The following is a 19861-nucleotide window of genomic DNA, read 5'->3' on the forward strand; positions in this document are numbered from 1 at the left end:
GGACTGGACTCGAAATACATATTTCAGATATTTCCATAGAAGTGATTTACGCAACATTATATGTTTATTCATAAAATATTTGTTTATAATATTAAGTTTATTATCTGAGTCGCTTTTGAGAAAATCGTCCGGAAATAAACTCACTCCAAAACTGAACTATTCCTTGTTGATATTTTCATAAGAAATTACTTATCCCTTATAGTAGTCTTACTAATCGAACATTTATTTGTGAATTACGAACAAAATAGTCTGTCCTGTTTGAGATAATTGTTCGAAAGTACTCACTCCGAAGAATAAACTACCCGTTGTAGATTTGTTTTAGAACTAATGAGTTTTGCTATATTGTCAGGTAATTAATAAAATACTCGTTTATGAAATGAGAACAAAATCACACTCGTTATTTTCGAGAAAATCATCTGAGAATTAAACTTAGTTGCAAGAATAAATTAAAGCTACAACTGAGAAACAGCATTTTAATATAATCTATCACAATAATTCATCTAGTCATTTCAGTTAGATGTATATCTATATTTTATTTTTAGCTTCTAAAATACTGATATTTAAATTTTCTACACATCGGTAACTGTCAAATTAGTTATATTGATTTATTCTATTGATTGGGTTCATGTATTGTTTGAGCCCAATTGTGACTGATATATTTCTACTGGCGCATCTTGAGAGAAGAAGCCCCATCTGACATTGGTAAGAATTGAAATGCTTTTGCTACGAGGTAAGGGATGGAAACATACTTAGCTTTCTAGCTTTGTACATAAGAGTGATAAAATATTTTATAACTACCCGTTACTTAGTTTAGAAGCTCTGGTATATAGTTCATGAGTGCATCTTATGTAGTACACTAAGTGCTTCACAATTTTTACGTGTTAATTTGACAATTATAGAAAACAAAGAATAATGTTCTTTGTCATGTATCACAAGATAATTAAACCTATTAAGAATTATAAATATATCATTACCATAGCGAAGGTGAGTGTCCCCGTCTCTGCATTTCCAAGCATATATACGTTGTATTTCATTGTCTAAAGTAAAAATTGGCAAAAGAGTGAAATTTCATTCTACCTCTTAATTTTTCTTCAAAGCTTCCTTTTGAGTTTAAATCATCTCGAGTCCGACGTTTTATGTTCCTTTGCTGTTTATACCACCATTAACTTAAATATAAAAGTTATCTTTCCTTTTTGTACATATTTTCTTATTTACAAAAACCGAAAGGTAACAAGAATTCGTATTGGTAGTGCGCCAGACAAATTTTTGATATCTTTAAATTTTCAAAATATGCTGCAAAAATATAAAAGAGCACATAAACGGCATTGAAAGCTTTTCATCCTTTCTGCATAAGATTTTTGGTTTATTTCTTGAGAAACCTTACAATGAATTAAAATTCTTAGAGTACAACGTCTTGTCTGCACTGTTCTGAATGGTAAATACATAACTCTAGTAACCTGATTGGACATAGTTATGATTGCAGATACTTTGATAATAATCTGTTAAAGTTAATTGGTCGGAACTTAAAAGAAGTAAATGGTAGACCTCCAAACTATGGGAAGCTAAAGTCAAGACTGGAAATTATGGTGGATAATAAATAGTTAGAATTGCGAGGTAAAGGCAGAAATGGAAGCTATTTTTTAGATGCTTAATCCATACCTGAAACACTGTTCTTGTTCTATTCTATTATGTTGCTCTAAGAGACTTCAATTGTGAAGCCGGAAGTAGATGGTATATTTATCATTCCAAACTTCAATAAAAAAAATGAAACCGAAGATGGAGCCTTTTCTTGCTACTCTGAATCCATATCAGAGAAACATTTATCGCCATCAATAAACATTGTTTGCCATGCATTGCCTAATAAAGAAACTATAAATTTCAGGTCTACCACATGCCATTTCTGTAGAGCGTATTGAGAAAGCTAGAGCTTAGTTTGGGTTTCTGAACCCATAAGGTCTATATACGTATCAGTATTCGGAAAGTACTTAGGCATGGATGTTTCTTGATCTATGTCTAATACCTGTTCACAGACAAGTAAATAAACATAGTCTTTCAATATGTTTTCCATAGAGTTATGCATAGCATAATTCTTTAGAAAACTTACGTTTCTTTGCATATTGTAAAAATACAATTTAGTTCCAAATAACGAGATCTTAATATTGAAACCCGTAGTATTAGGTCAACAACTTTTGATTCCCAAACTCTTTCAGTTTAATGTTCCACAATTATGCCCGTTAGGCTAAGGAAAACGATGATTTGGGTAAATAAATGATGATAGAAAGATTGGTGGAATGAAAATGTGAAAGGAAATGGGAGTACCCCGAGAAAACTCACGGACGTGATGTTGTTCACTACCAACTTCCTTGTACGGGGACCGAACCAGGGACCGCACACACCAGAGGTAAGCACTCTACAACTGTGTCGTCGTGCTCTTTCCTTTTTGATTCCAACAGAGGGATAAGGTTGAAGATAGAATCTGACCTTGAGACGCCGAATCCGTATCAAAATAGTTTCTCATTATCTCTTCCCAGTTTTTATTTTATTGGAACCGGAAGTGGTAGGATATTGTTTTACCATTGTCAATTTTAGCAAAATATAAGGGTTGAGATATATTTTTACAATACTGAATCTGTATTAAAAAAACACCCCTTCTCAATATCTACTACAGGTTTGTCTTTGTGGTGTTTAGTGAGGAAACTGAAACTCGCACATTTCCACCATTGACAGTTCGAATAGAAAGATAAGGGTGAAAAATACACCTCATTCGTGAAACACTGTATCTATATTAAAAATTCACGTTTTACTATTTCCCACCATTTTTGCTTTATAGAGGTCAAGATTCAAAGTGAAAATTGTTGATTTCTATCACCCACTCTTTGAATAGCGAGTTAATGAAGAATTCAGAATATAATTTTGAGACACTGAATATGTATTAAAAGCATTGCTTCCAACCTTTTACTGTTCTTACTTTATTGAAACCAATATTAAAGCCGGATGTGGTAGGAGACGCACCATTTCCAGCTTTACTATAGAGATAACAATCAGGTGAAACTTATAATTGAGACGTTTAATACATATTTGAAAACAGCTTATCGATTTATATTACCATTTTTAATTTATGGTGATTAATGTTGATTGAAACCGGAAATGAAAGGAAACTGGAAATTATTTTCGGTTTCAACTGAATATTTACAAAGGAGATGAAACATATTCTTGGAACAATGAATTCATATCACAAAAACCGTTTCTTGCTATTTCCTTTTTACAGTTTTTGCTCTGATACCTGTGGACATACAGAAATCGGAGATAATTGTTTATTAAGACTTCCGACACTTACGTATAAAATAACCTGGATGACTAAAATTGAGTCAACGAAAATGGGTTATTACACAACTTATAATGTAGCTCAGAAGTAGGAGCATTGTTAGATCCTGAACAAAGATTTACAATAGATGCAAGATTTTTCCCTTTAAAAAAATAGAACAACTTTTACAAGCTGCTCCAACAGCACTTGCAGTAGCAAGATAAAACCCTTGACGAGATTGAAGGATGGTTGTTTCGTTTCTATTTCCACCCTGTTTCCTCCACAAGCTCTGAAATATCAACCTTCATTTTACCCCTTTCTTCATCTCTCTTCCCCTCATCATTCCTTAGGGAAGAAGAAGCTTGTTATAAAAGCTGGAAACTAATCTTCCCTGGTTTCCCCGGTTTAAATTAGACCCTAAGTGGAGAATCAACCGAATTACTCCTTGTTAACCAAAATAATCTGCTAGGCTAATCTTTTACTCCATATAGCGGATATACAAAGTACTTTCTACATGCAGTATTCCCTTAATATATTTATACTGTAATTATGTTTCTCAACTATTTCTCTAAAATCGTTAGTAATTCTTTTACCACAATTTACCTATACTAATTTACTTTCAGATATGCGTATAATGAAAGCATCACACTTAAAACATGTTTACAAGTTTTAGATGTGTCACTGGGAGGAGTATGTGTTTCACTATTAGGAGTATACTTGATGAAAGCCTTAGGGGATTATGATGGCTCACCGATAGAACGCTCACCTCTTCTGCGAGGGGTCTCTAGTTCTATTCAAGGAAACGTGAGTTTGTGGTATAGCCTACTCCGAAATAAACTACTGTAATGGTTTAATATTTCTTATGCTTTTCTCTCCAACTCATGGAACCCGGGACCATATTCACCTAGAGTACACATGCTAGCAACTAAGGAAGCGGGAAGGGTGTAATGTTTCATCAAGATTAAATATAAATATTTGCAAAATCAACCACGATAAATTGAAAATACTATATCTATATCTATGCGGTTCTTTTCATTTCTATTGGTACCTATCTCTCAGCAAGATGGGACTTCATCCCCAGACACCCGCATTTGCTCGGCTCAAAGCTTCGCACTTCTCATACTTCTAACATATCTCGAATGAAATTATGGCAATTTTATTATACCAATTGCAATCTCCACTCGGCTTAATTCCCGTCTTTCTCTTTCCTTCTATGGAAAACATAAAAATCGTTTAAACAAGTCTTTAATTAAGATGTCTCCACTTTAAGCTTAAGGGATTTCGAGACATTGCCATTTTACTTTAATAATTCCAACCCTGACTTTTTTTCTACCCGCTATTTTTCCTTCCTAGTAGGGGAAATATCAAAAGAGCTACTGAAATACGACTTTAATTACGGCATTTTAAATAAAAAGTCTAAATACCAAATTTTATTTAATCTTAACGGATGGTCATCTTGTTTTAACGATCACACTCAGCCATTCTTTTTTCTACCTACTTTTCCCTTCCCTTGTATATTAAAAAAACACTGATACACGTCTTTGATTATTTTAAATGGAAAACTTAAATGCCGAATTCCACATCTCTAACCTTTACGAATTTTGATATATAGCCATCAGTTATGACAATTATAGCCCACCCATTTTTCTTCCCTTCTAGGACAAATATCCAAAAATATGCTGAAACACGTATGTAATTATTTTAAATGAGAAGACCAAATACCGAATTTCATATCTCTATACTTAAGAGATTCTGTGACATGTTCTTCTTATAGTCTAGTGAATTTAGGCTTGAACCTGGACATAAAAATAACAAAGCGAAACCACGTGGGTTAGATTCAGTATGCTTTTCAGAATATATCTTTTGTAAATTCTACATTCTCCCACCTTGGGAAAATCCGTTATCTTGGATTCAATAAGGCGACCAGGCCGAAGCATAGACTTAAATTTAAATGATAATATTTACTCACAGAATTCAGCTGGAAACTTCGTTTTTGTTTCAGTTTCAAGATAATAGTATAGGCTAACGAATGGAAGTTTGTATCATTCTATGTATTGCATCAATATTGAATAATGGCGAACATTAGTACAAAAATATAGTTATTCTCATTTTGCAATAAAACTTTATTGGCATAACTCACAGACAAACCGAGATATTAAAAAATGCTCTAGAATAAACGTGATATAGTATAATCGTAGCTTTCAAGTGATGCAACTTATGTCGGTCTATCTTAAGAAGTAAGGGAGCTAGTTGAATTTTTGTTACACTGGGTGTGGAATTTTCGGCAGATTATTCGATAATGGTTTCGTGTACACTCAAATGTCTCGTCTATTTGACTTGTGATACTCGATGATGGTTCTTAGAGCATAAAAAATATGTAATCAGATGACCTAAATATGAAAAGTAAGTTCGCCATTTTGGATTCAATATGGCTTCCAAATGAAGAGGCCAATGTAACACTTACACAGCAATATCTTATTACAGAAGTAAGCTGGACACTTAGTTCTTTCTGTCAATTCTAGGTAATAGTTATTTCCTTCTTACCTACCGTTGTCATATTAAAATATGGCCGTTATTGTCCCAAAACAGTAATTTTTCTGGTTTCTGAATGATGTGTCAATGACAAAAAGAATTTGAATCTACAATGATTAATGAACATTTCTGCACACTTGGTAACTTAAAATTTAACAGAAAATATAACTTTCTTGCATAACAATAACAGAGTAACTACGCTAGTCTACACAAATATATTCTATATTTTGTGGAAATTGTGTTTGTTGATTACAAGGTACAACAGAATGCTAAATAAAGAATATTGTATGTATTTTTTTTTTTTTTTTTTTTTGTAACGAATCATGTGTATGATCTTGCAAATTATGAAAATCAACATAAATCCAATACTGAAAGGATCTTCTATATCATCTTCATCTCTGAAGTCAAACTGTTACTGCAACCATGTCCTGTACACAATCCACACTCATGTTAGAGAACTACAAACCACTTTTTCTGCATTCAAAATTATTATTATTATTGCATCCTTTTATACAGTTACAAGATAATAGGCGAATAACATTTCGTGGAACAGATTCTTTCGCAGTTGGTATTGGAATTAACTTTACATTGTAATATTTCCATCCCCATTGAGCGGAGTGTAGATTTATTCCCTTCCACTGTTGAACTTCTAAGAAAATTCTTAGTGAATATTGTCTTGCTGAGCCTGAGGTAGGTGGGAAAGTAGCTAGATTGAAATTTCTACTTGTAACACTGTTTCACTTCAGTTTTCCAGTAGAGCTTGCGCTGATACTAATGCGAATTCTCTCAGGTAGTGATTAGTTATTTCTGATATGCTCGGAAGGCGATGTCTTTGTGCTGAATTGACACACAAGTAACACGCTAAAGTGGTAGTCATTTTGTGTTATTTCAAAACCTCGTTTTTTTGCTGCGTAGTGATTAAAAACAATACACTCGCAAAATATAACTTGGAGGGCTCTACTCTGACATTAATAATAATAATATTAATAATAATAATAATAATAATAATAATAATAATAATAATAATAATAATAATAATAATAATAATTATTATTATTATTATTATTATTATTATTATTATTATTATTATTATTATTATTATTATTATTATTATTATTATTATTATTATTATTCAATTTTTGTAATGTTTCGTCTTGGTATTTAAATTTTCATTTAACGTGCGGCCGTAAGAATGTTGCGCCCCTATGCCTTGTCCGAGGTAAATCCATCTCTGCCTGCCGGCCACAGTTACCCATCAGGCTTCTTTACTGTGCTTCACACTCTTTACAAAAAATAAGTACTTAACGTGAAAATGCAATTTAAGGCAGTTCTAAATATCACAGTATAGGTTAGGGACCCGTGACCGTCACTGAAATTAACGCGATCCACTCTGTCTGTTCTAAGACCCCCTCCCTCTCTGTGCTTCAATTAGAATAAAATTTTCTCTTAATCAATTCTCAAACCAATTCCTCAATGTCTTCAAAATTGTTTCATATTGTTTTAACCTAATAGTTATAGGTTGGAAATATAGAAACGAAATGACTCTGTTCCTTGGTTATGACAACGTAAAAAATGAGCCTATTACAAACAAACGAGATTCGTTGCTAGATACAAGAAAGAAAAAGATCTGTGAATATTAGAGTAAAGAATATTCGAAAGCAAAATATTTTGGAAATCCAAAAAATATCCGAAGACATTCCTTTCCTTCCTTCTCATCACCAATACATATATACTTTGCGTTTTCTTTCTTTTTTTCTATCTCTTGCGCCGTTTGATTTCACTTCTTGGCACCACCATTATTTGGTTCCGCTACGAAGGAGACGAATATTTCCGGTTCCTTGCTCATGATGCTGGATTTCCAAGCTCCCTGGCTGCACCACGTGTAGATCAATAGGAAATATGGGCTGCAAGGGAGAGAAAGAGTATGCGAGGTCTATTGAAAGCTGGAAACCTAACTTCACACTGGAGGAGGCTTCTTTTTCAACATTGGAATTGATTGCTACACAAGAATGAAAATATATATGAAAGAAGAAAAAATTGAGCACCTGAAAAAAATAACGCCGGAACACTAAAATAAGGAATTGGGCAAAACTAGCAGATATATCCGAAATCTGAATGGTTTGGTATTATTATTATTATTATTATTATTAGTAGTAGTAGTAGTAGTAGTAATAGTAGTAGTAGTAGTAGTAGTGATAGTACTATGTTAATGGGAGAAGTTTCTGTAAGTCACTCTTGTCTTCTTTGCTTGAATAACAGTACTAAAAACGAATTTTGTCTTAGTATATGTATACCATAGGAATTTTAAACTAATTATGTCATTCAGGTTATAACATTTTTTAAATTCAAAAGTACTCTTTTGTGAACTCTGTAGACCTTATGGTTCCTTATACTTCTACGTGGTCCTAGTTAGGCGGGTGCTTCTCGAGCTTTAAGCAATAGATCATGCCTTATATGTTTCCAGTGCCGAAAACGTATGCTGGAATCTAATCAATCAAAACTGCGTGGTTCCTTGCAACGCTTCATGACCAAGTAGTTAACGGACATAATTTTCGTATCGCTATGGGTTTAATACTACGTAGCGGTAAATAAACCTAGATTATATAGGCTTATTTCAAACTTCAATTTTAAGCCTATCATATAACTTGTTTATGGTTCTCTCGTTCTTTTAATAGACGTTCCTCTCTGGTGGTTTACTTTAGTTAAGTATGCATTACCAAGTTATTTTTTCATCATCATCTTTAGCTTGTACAGTACATACGGTCTTTCAAATATTCCTAGCTATCCAATCTAACATTTCAGGATACTAAGTTGATGGTACTCAGTCTGGGATATATGTGTACTATTCCATCTGTAGAGGAACATAATCGCCCTTACAAAGATTCTGAACGACATATATGGGTGATCAATAATTAAAGTTTTTTTTTTTTTTTTTTTTAAATACGATTCCTGAACTGCGATATAGAGTAAGAGTAGATGAAATCTTAACACCAATCTTAGCTCCCATATCTGACCTTGGTCGGATTTGAATTGAAGTGTATAAAAGTTGCATAGCTAACAAAAATATGATTTTGAGCACCATGAAGAGTTTTACTTATTTTAAGAATTGTGTCAGATTTAATTCGTCTAGCTCTCAGAAATGGTAAATAAATATTCTTTCTGCTTAAAAAAAAAAAAAACGCGTTTCAATGTTAATTCTAGAAACGCCCGCATATTTTTCCAGAGGAGGGGGTGACAAAGGACCAATACACAAATAATGTCACGAATATACATACCTTGATGTACATAATGCTCTATGCACGATATGGGGAACACTGTATAACTTTACGACGGCATTTACATTTAGTTCTGTAGTGGTGGGTTAATAGGAAAATCGAATATGTTTTGACATGTATTTCGAAGGACAGAACTTCCTTCCAGGTAATCCAGGAAAGGGCAATTCCTCCTTTGACTTCCGCTGTGTGCGTTCATGATTAATTCCTTTCCTTTAAAGTATTTTTTCTAAATATTCTATGATAAAATGAAAGGAATTTTCGTGGCGACTCGTGAGACAAACAAGTCAGTTTGAAGAGTAAAGATAAATATGAACCGAAGGAGCTGCTGAAATTTTGTACGGGCAAAATTCCTTTCATGAATTGATATCAGCAATCGCATATGTGGGCACAATTAACTAATGTATGACGTTGTACATATTCATTCGGATAGCGTATAAGTGAACCAACATTTTTTTCTATCTTTTACGGTGTGCCTGTTTCAATTCTTTCCGTACCGTCTCCTTTAACCTAACCGGTATAATCGTGAGACGTAAAATTTAAAGATTTCATTTCATTGTTCAATTCTCTCAGTTTCTTTCAAAATAGAAATAATATGTAACATTCATATATATATTGTTCTGCAACTTTCTTCAGGATTATAAAATGACAGCACCTCCTTTAACTCATTCATCAGCTCTTTTTGACATTTCAGACATTTCACAGGCATCATCCCTACTTTCGGGTCGTGGACTTCCTTAAAAAGTGCCAATAATGGCTCCCTTTAATGTCTTGGTAACAATAAGAAACATACGTTGTTAGAACTTCTCCCATTAAAAGTGTCAAAATCTATACAAGAGGTGCAGATTGTGCCAAAAACATACAACAGAAAAGAAGTGTGTAATACTGAATAAGACACAAATTCTTACTAGATTATTATCTAAGATTATGTACAAACTTTGAGATTATTACAATTTACAATATAGGAGCAAAAATGATTTCAACTGAGAGAAATTTCCGTTAAGAATGACTGTCATAGGTTTTAAAAATGGGTGAACTGTGCATTTAAATGCCTTGAGTAATGTATGGTCCTGAACGTGTTAATATATATCTATAGATTAACTTTTACATGTTTCCGAAAATAGACTTTCAATTAGCACAATGTCAGGCTCAAAGCGTTTTTGTGCATAATCTGATTCATCTTTTATAAAGTCTGTATTTTAATTAGTAAAATCTTTTTTAAGAAACATGGAAACCAACTTCGGTTACACTTTGCCACGTCGTGCCCGACTAGACTTTTTCACTATAACATCTACACATACATTAATGTGAATGTGCACAGGAAGACATTTTGACATAACTATTCTGCCAATACTGACAAGTTCGTTGCTCTAAAACTGAGTAACTTGCATGCCACAATTGTCAGATGATGTCTTTGTCATATATATATATATATATATATATATATATATATATATATATATATATATATATATATATATATATATATATATACATTTTAGTATTGTTCAATAATAGTAACCTCTTTTGATTCTCGAGCTCATCCGTGGCTAAGCGGTTAGCGTACGCGCATTTGGCGTAGGAGACCCGGGTTCGATTCCCGGTGAGAGCTCATATGGTTCGGATTCCACGTTAATCAGTAGGTCCACGTCTTATATAGCCTCGTTGCTGAAAGGGACGCTAAACTAAAATCAACTCAACTCTTTTGGTTCTCTTTCTTTTATTGTACCTTCTGACATTCAGGATGCTGTTCTTTCTTAACCAACAGTTCGTACGCATTCTTCCTTTAATTCAACGTAATATTCTTCCTTGATCCTCAAATATTCCTAACATTTCCTTATTGAGTTTTTGTTCGACACAGATAATTTTCCCATTCTTCTGATGGCAAGTTTCCAGTCTTTCTTTTTCTCGTATATCTGTCCGATAGATTTGCACACTAGGCACGAAATATTTTGTAAGTAATTTTTTCTAACTATTCATCTAAGTCCTCATATTCTCATTTCATTCTCCTAAACACTTCTTTCACCAGTTCTTTCCTTGTTTGCAATTGTTAGCAAACACGGTGGATAATTTGTAGAGCATTCACCTCTGAGACAAAGTCTCTGCTTCGATCTCAGACTGTGTGATTTGTTGTGGACAACATTGTGGATTTCTCTGGGGTTCTCAAGTTTCATCTCACATTCTTATCTCCTTTACATTAGAATGAAGTTTTTAACCATGGCACCTTACTTTTACTATATTATATCATATGACTTATGAATTTTACAAACAACCTTCCTGCACCTATTTATAAAATAATGAATGTTTGTACTTTAAGATATGCCATTTTCAACAGCAGAAAAAGGAACAACACAATACACGAAGAAAACACATTTCAATTTATAATACAATTGTTCAAAGTTTTATCCGGAAGAACTGTAATTTTTTGCACAACTAATGATTAAATTGAAAGAACTTACCAACTAAATATGTATGAAAATGTAAAATAATTCAATACATCAAACCTTCCCCCTTCCGTAGTTATTTTGTGACCGTCTCTCACAAATGGGTCAAACCATTAAAATGCAGAGAAGAAGAAAAAGAAAACAGCAGATGAAACGAGAAGTACGAATTAGTGGTTGCTGCATATATAAGATTGATTATCATGCAATATCACAAACAGGATAGCACCGTATGGAAAGCTGTCTTGCCTTCCCTCTTTTTTTCCCCCTCTTTTCGTTTCACAAATGGCTGTTGTCTTCCGTGCTGAAGCAAAAATTAATGGAAAACTGCATCTAATGTTCGGTCGTTTCCTCATCCTCCCTGATTTCCCTTATGCTCCCGTGGCGTTTCTGTGTCTGTGTGCGCGCTCCGCCCCTGATATGGCTGTGGTGCTGCTCTAGGGAAAGCTAAAAACCTGTAATAAAACACAGCTAAGCGGTCACGCATCACCACGGAAAGGTTTGTTCTTTTTTTATTATTATTTCGACGTTCTTTTTTTCGCTTTTGTGTTTTTATAAAAACTTTTTCTTTTCTTTTTTTTTTTTTTTTTTTGAATTACTCCTGTTTAGGTGGAGCGACTCTTGTGGTGAATATTTGATGCTACACAAGGGAATAAACACTCTCAGCTTTACTAACACATCTATACAAAATATACATATACCTTACATGCATGCATACGTACTTGCATGCATGAATACTAGGTAGCATAGAACAAAGTGATATCACAAATATATATATATTGCTGCTGATGTATAGCATAAAGTATGGACGATTGAGTGTGTAATGAATATAAAAATCAAAGACAAAGTTTCTTACTCAGTGTTTGCTCTTGGACAGCAGTTTTGCTCTTGGAAAATGTTACGTGTTAAACAGCATATATTCCGGTGTATACGTAGTGTCAATAAGAACAAATGTTTTGTTTGATAGTCATCTTAATCGGATTGTGAATGAGGCTAACAGAAACCTTGGTTTGTATTGAGACCTTTGAAAGTATTAAAGAACATTAATGTGCTTAAAGTTCTATATACTCCATATTGACGTTCCAAACTAGAATACGCATCAATAATTTGGTACCCCAATCCATAAAATAGTATGCGTACCAACTAGAGTCAGTTCAGTGCGAGCAGTCCGGCTTTCACTTCCCTGTGGGGCACTCGGTCGAAAAAGTGTGAAAAGCTTTTACAGGCCAGCCACCCTGAATGAGGTTTTCCTGGGTTTTCCTCATTCACACCAGGCAAATGCCGGGGTTGGTACCCCACTTATAGGCCTCAGGCCGCTTCCTTCCTTCTCCAGTCCTTTTTTCCTTCCCTTTCCCCGGATAGTGTGTTCGCCGTGAGACGTCGTCCCTCATTCGTGACGGGCTAAATGTCCATAGACTCCAAAAGACCAGAAATCTAAATTCTAAATTCTAAAGTCAGTCCAGTACAAATTTGCATAAAAATACAGAAAATATTTCTTTGATATGAAAAATGTATTGCATTACTACCAAAGTACCTAGTGGAGTGTCATAGAACAAGATCAAATTTTCTTTTGTATCTTTTTAAACAAACTTATATATATACAATGAGATAATCTAGATTCGCCAACATTATTATCAGAAATTTCCTATCATGTCTTGAATAAGAAAGTGCTATTACGGTTACAAATATTTCAAAAGCCGTCACAGCTTGCGAATCTATTGGTTGTATCTCGTATTATAAGAATGTGTATTATAAAGATTTTTGTTTTACGGTAGAGCTATAAGATGGTATACAGAAGTTTCAACTTTTCCATCACCTTTATAAAGCTCTCTCTCTTGTATATTATAAAGCTCTCTCTTGTATATAATGAATACTACTAATGAGTTCGTCTTATTATTTGGAGGTTTGTTGGTGTTATTATAGGAGCCCAAAGACCATGCACCTTAAGGATTGTTTGATGAGTTCCTCTCATGTCAGTGACAATACGTCTTACAGAGGAGGATAAGGAACTCCCAGTCACCGAGCGTCTTAGAGAGTTGGAGGTTAGTTATCCCTCAATGACCATGCGTCTTAGAAAGGGTATTAAGGTACTTTCAATGATCAGGCGTCTTAGAAAGGGTATTAGGGTACTTTCAGTGACCAGGCATCTTAGAAAGGACATTATGGTACTTTCAATGACCATGCGTCGACTTAGAAACAATATTAAGGTACTTTCAATCACCAGGCGTCTTAGAAAGGGTATTGAGGTACTTTCAATGACCAGGCGTCTTAGAAAGGGTATTAAGATACTTTTAATGACCAGGCGTCTCAGAAAGGATATTAAGATACTTTGAATGACCAGGCGTCTTAGAAAGGGTATTAAGATGCTTTTAATGACCATGCGTCTTAGAAAGGGTATTAGGATACTTTGAATGACCAGACGTATTAGAGAGTTGGTGATTTGATCAGCTGGCCGAGATTGATGTCTTCTTATGTTTCGTCTCCTTTTATGCAGAAATGTTGCTGACTGCTTGAATCTTCGTCACTTGCCGTCGTGGACAACGTCTTCTTCGTAGCTGTCGTTTGAGGGGTGTTTACATCTAGCACATGTTATAGAAACACGTGAAATCTTACAACATTTTTGTATAATTGTCTACACAATTGGTTAATTGGTTGAATTGGGGTTTCGTGTCGCTTTCAGCACGTTGTTATATGAGACCTACTGCTTAACATAGAATCCAAACCACATGAGCAACCAGTGGAAATCGAACCCGGATTTCCCGCACCAAAGGCGCGTACACAAACCATGTAGCCACGAGAGAGTTCACTGTGGCAATAAGAAGTTCTACAAAGATAATATGTCTAATATACACTTGAAACAATATTTTGAGCATATAATTTTGTTATATTCAAGAAATATTTATAAACTCAAACTATGTCGTATCCGTACTGTATATTGCTGAACATATCAATATGCGTGTACCTGTTGTGTATAATCTGTATATAAAGGAAGAAGTCCTGACTATCTAATCGCTCAACGCCTACCCCAAACTCCTTTAGCTAGAGACTTAAAATTTTGCCTGTGCCTAAGATGTGTTACCTCAGATGCTACTTTTGGAGGTTCGAGGTTGAATGTGGGAGAAGAATGGCTGTTGTGATTATCACGATTATCATAATAAGACTTCAATCTATGAAGTTCCTTATTCTCAAAGGTATAGAACTTGGTATTTCGATTCTTCGTTTAAAATAATTAAAACATATTTCAATATTTCAAAAATATATTTTACGTAGAAGAGAAGAAAAATGTGTGAGGGTGGTTTACTAAGATTCCAATATGAGATGTTCAAATTTTGTGCGAGACTTCTATTTCAGACGAATTCTGTATGAAAGACACAGGAGAACGAACGAAAAATAAATAAAATGTCCGCAGAAGTATGTGGAGTATTTGCTAGTATACAATAAAATAAATTGAGAAAGGTGAATATTGTAATGTAAGGTAGAGAAGTATTACACAGGTTTTCTTTCTCGTCAGCTTTTATTAGCAAAAGTTCTATACAACTTTATGACACAGTACTACAAATAAGTAGATGTCTTTAAGTAATAATCCTTTCTCTCTATCTGTTTGGACCTACTGTCCAGAGTAGCGCGGCGGTCTTTATGTCAGAGCAGCGCGGAGACGGAAAAGAACCTCTTGCACGTAGCGGCGCAGAGGTGGGATGGTGTCTCCTGCTCTTAGCAGCACGGAAATTGAATGAAACGTCTTGCCTGTTAGAGCGCAGAGATGGGATGGTATCTTCTGTCCAGTGCAGCGCGGAAACGGAAAGAAACATCTTACCTGTAGGAGCGCAGAGGTAAGTTAGGTATCTGCTGCCCAGTGCAGCGCGAAAATTGTGAGGAACCTCTTGCCTGTAGTTGAGCAGAGATTTGATAGTGTCTTCTGCCAGTGCAGTGCGGATACTGGAAGAAACCTCTTGCCCCTAGCAACAAAGAAGTTGGATGATGTTTCTTGCCCAGTGCAGCTCAGAGATTGGTAAAGTTAGGAAGTCTCTCCAGGCCAGATCAGCTTGGAGAGAAAGGTAGGAAGTGATCACCTGAACTGGTGTCTTCTGCCTCTTGACATGCTCTTCTATAGCCACTTGTAGAAGCGGAGTCTGTGGTAGGGTTGTAGGGGTATGTTCGTGTTCTCCTCGTACTTCTTCAGAGATGACATCCGTCAGATGTCAGGTGCTAGTAGCACATAGTGTTGCTTATGAAAGTGAGAGGATATGTCAATATGCATCAAGTTCAAGATGTTTCAGGTATCTTCTGTTAATCCATGAAACGTGAGGACCATGAAAATGATTATGCACTTGAGGTTAAGAGAGACGATGATGAATGCAAGTGAATGATGAGAGAAGAATTGGTGGAATGAGAAAGTGGGAAAATTGGAGTAGCCCGAGAAAATCCACGGATACACGATGTTATCCACCACACACTTACTTGGCTTGAAATAAAACTCCTCACGCACCACAGGAAAGAGCCACTGAGCCACCTTGCTTTCAGTGGGAAGTAAGAAAAACTATTAACTCAAACTTAAAATAAGCATCATTGGCGTGGGTTTACTATGCAGCAGTAGTGAGGAATTAGGAATAAAGAATTTGTTTTCTGGGTTTTCGTCACCTATGACCATGTTAGGTATAAGGAATGGTGTCTTTCGGCAAACACACTGTCCGGGGAAGTGACGAAGGAAAAAAGCAGTTTGGGACCATTATGTTAGGTACCATTCCCCCATTTGCATTATATGAATGAGGAATACCTCATTTAGGATTGCGAGCCTGCAATTTCTGTTACACGTTTTCAACGCACCACCAGAAATCGAACCTGGGATTGCTCGCACCAAATGTGAGAGCATTACCGACTACGCTACGCGGGCCGCTGCACTAGTAGTGTTTGCCAATGACACAAGAGGAAACAGCCATGCCAAAATATGAGATAAGACAGTGACTGGTCTTCCAGAAATAGAATCAATAGAATAGGCACCAATAGAAAATGCTTATATATATATATATATATATATATATGACGAGAAAGCATTTCGTCACTACCTTTTTAAGACAAGACAACTTAAATCTAGTAACGTGAGCAACAGTATGCACCAAAAATAATTAATACTCAGTACGAGTCCTCTTGAGCTTGCTCAAGTTCACAAGTTCAGGCTTGCTATTGTCAATGAAATCATGATGCTCAGTCTTTAGCACATTTACCTGCTTGGGCTCACGTTCCTTGTCAATGATAACCGTGCTATTTTCTATTCAGACTCTGGCCCGCTATCCATTTATTACACTCGTTCTCCCATGTGCTAATGTTCAAGTCTTGAGTTCAAAACCGACTGAGGGCGAGAGCCAAACTTGTATGTTTGGATATTCCTGTTATACAAGTTAATAATTATTATGATATAATAATACTGTTATATGATAATGATTATAGTTATGAGAATTGTTCTGCTTTCTTATATTTGTAAGAAATCTAGTTACCAAAACTATTTTTATATGTATAGCATATTTGGTCGTACGTGTCAGGAATAAAATATCTCAAGAACTACTCGATGGACAACGTCAATTTTGACCAGAATATAGACAGTCATAAGTTAGATCGAGGTCGTTTATGGAGGTCACTCATCCTCCTGAAGTGGCAGAAATCAATCGTTTCCAGTTTTAATACTGATCACTGAAGAAAAAAGATGCGAGAATGTGTTTTCAGCAATCGATTAACCGTCCCAAGAATACATTTAATATATCCGTCCTCTGCCCTCTCACAATCGAACGTGGCTAAACGATTAGCGTATGGCCTTTGACGTGGGAAAGGCAGGAGCATATGGGCTTCAAATTCCACATTAAGCTGTAAGTACGCGTCTCATATAATCTCGCTCTTGAAAGGAACACTAAACTCAAAATCAAATCAGAACAAAAACAGGGGTTAATATAAATCCACTGCAACTTCGGGTTTCAGTATTCATCTAGACATCGATCAAACATGATCAGTTAGCGGGAGGCATTTTTAATATATCTATATCTATATATATATATATATATATATATATATATAGGCACTGGAGATCGTGGAAATCAAGCAATTCCATTTTTAACATTAATCGCTACAGAGTAAAAAAAAGGCAATAGATAACAAGAAGTGTTTTTCTGCGGTAAATAAAGCAGGCCATGAATGTAATGGCCTCTTCATTCAAACCAAAAGTGATACAAATCTACTATCTCTTTCGGCTTCAATATTAACTGAGGAAATATCCAAATCAAACTGCTTCGCGTGATGTACACACGAAACTGCTTCCTGCTACTTTTAATAATCCCTTTGTTGTTGCGGCTTCATAAGTATCAAGGAAAACATCTTATATAAATTACATGAGATAACACTTCTGTTTGTCAAGATTAATATTGATTACATCTTCCTATCGTTCGTCCTACAGCATCCATGGAAATTGTGGATCTAATCAAATTCTGAAGATTATGTTGATAAGACTCCACTTTTATGAAATTAAATATTTTAACTTAAAATTCAGAAACTAATAATGCTAATTAATTATATATAAGAAGTTAATTCAAACAGACAGTAAGTACAACGACGAACCAGCGAGAATGTGTCTGACACCTGAACCCCAATTAAAATACATAAACTTTTTGTTCCAGTAATAAGCCAACTTGTGAAAACTGAAGACAGTAGTCCAATGATATCTGACTGGGTGACCTATGACGTCATAGTTTGTTGCTCTCCTTCTTAGTAAATCACACAGAGAGAAAATGATGCAGGAAGAAACCCTGACGTTGATAACTGACACTGGTGACAAACAAATAATAGGATCTATAATGTAGCCTATGGTTTTGTAGTCAGACTAATCGCGGATCCACGGCTACACGTACACTGCCAACATCTGTTCATTCCATTCTCATATCTCATTACCTACCTCCTTTACTCTAGTGTTTCTCTCTGCTTTTCTCTTATTCTACTTCTCATGGACTCTTGACAGCGCATACACTGCCAACACCTGTTAATTCCACTCTCATTTCTCATCCCTTGCTCTCCTTTACTGAACTATTTTCTAACTAATTTCTCTTATGGTAAAAGCACACTGCTACGTCACGCATTGATCAACTGAAAATAACTGCAGTATACAGTATCACGGATTTCATAAACAACATGAAAACACACACAAATAGCTATAACAATTGTAAAGAACTAGATTGTCTTCCCTTTATTTTTATTGGTGCGTATAGAATAGAAGCTATGAACCATCGCGCTAAACTTGCTCGCTTCAATTCCTTAAAGTGTATATATCATGTTATGCTACAATTGTTAATGAAAAATGTTCCTGTAAAATACGCACAACATAACAAGGCGTTTTCAAATCTTCGTTCGGACTGATTTTCATACAAGTTTTTAGGCAGCATTACAAAATTATTCTAGTATTTGTGAAATATCGGCAAAAATGTCGGAGTAGTTTCTGAGAAAATCGTCCGAAAGGCAACTCGCTGCAAAGAGTAAACTACACCTTATGGATTTTTAAAATAAGAAACGACTTACTGCATTCCAAGAATAAACTATTGCTCGTGATTTTTTGCAAATAAATAAATAAATAAAATATTTCTTTATAAATAAAAAACGTACATAAACACCTGAGTCGTTTTTGAGAAAATAATCTGAAGAAAATTCACCCTCAAGAATAAACTACCGCTCCTAGTTTCTTTTCTTTTAAGACAAATGAGCAATTCTGTATTGTCACGTTACTAATTAAACATTTGTCTATGAAAAATTAACAAATTACTGTGTCGTTTTTGAGAAAATCATCCGAAAATAACACACCAAATAAAATCTTTCAGTTTAACGTCTCATGATTATACCCTTTATGCTAAGGGACATGGGTGACTAAGGCAAGTGAATGATAATGGAACAATTGGTGGAATGAGAATATGGGAGGAAATGAAAATATCCCAAGAAAACCCACGAACACGATGTTGTGCACCAGAAAGTTACTTGGTCGGGTATCGAACCATGAACTCCAGCCACCAGAGGTAAAATAACGCATCTAAGAATAAACTACTACTTGTAGAATATTCCTATGAAATATAAAAGAAAATCATAAGACCGCTTCCGAGATTGTTTTGTTAAATTACCCTTATTTTGGGGGCTAGGAAGAAAATTCCAATAAAAGCTTAGATATTCTTATAGAAAAACTTAGGTTTAAAATTCGCTGTGGATAAGTTTGAATGGTATGACCACTAGGTGAGTGAACACTTTTAGATAGGACGAAGAAAAAGACAAAAAAATGTGAAGGACAAATTTTC

Source organism: Thermobia domestica, chromosome 8, assembly GCF_964235325.1.
Source record: "Thermobia domestica chromosome 8, izTheDome1.hap1.1, whole genome shotgun sequence".
Taxonomy (NCBI): Eukaryota; Metazoa; Arthropoda; class Insecta; order Zygentoma; family Lepismatidae; genus Thermobia; species Thermobia domestica.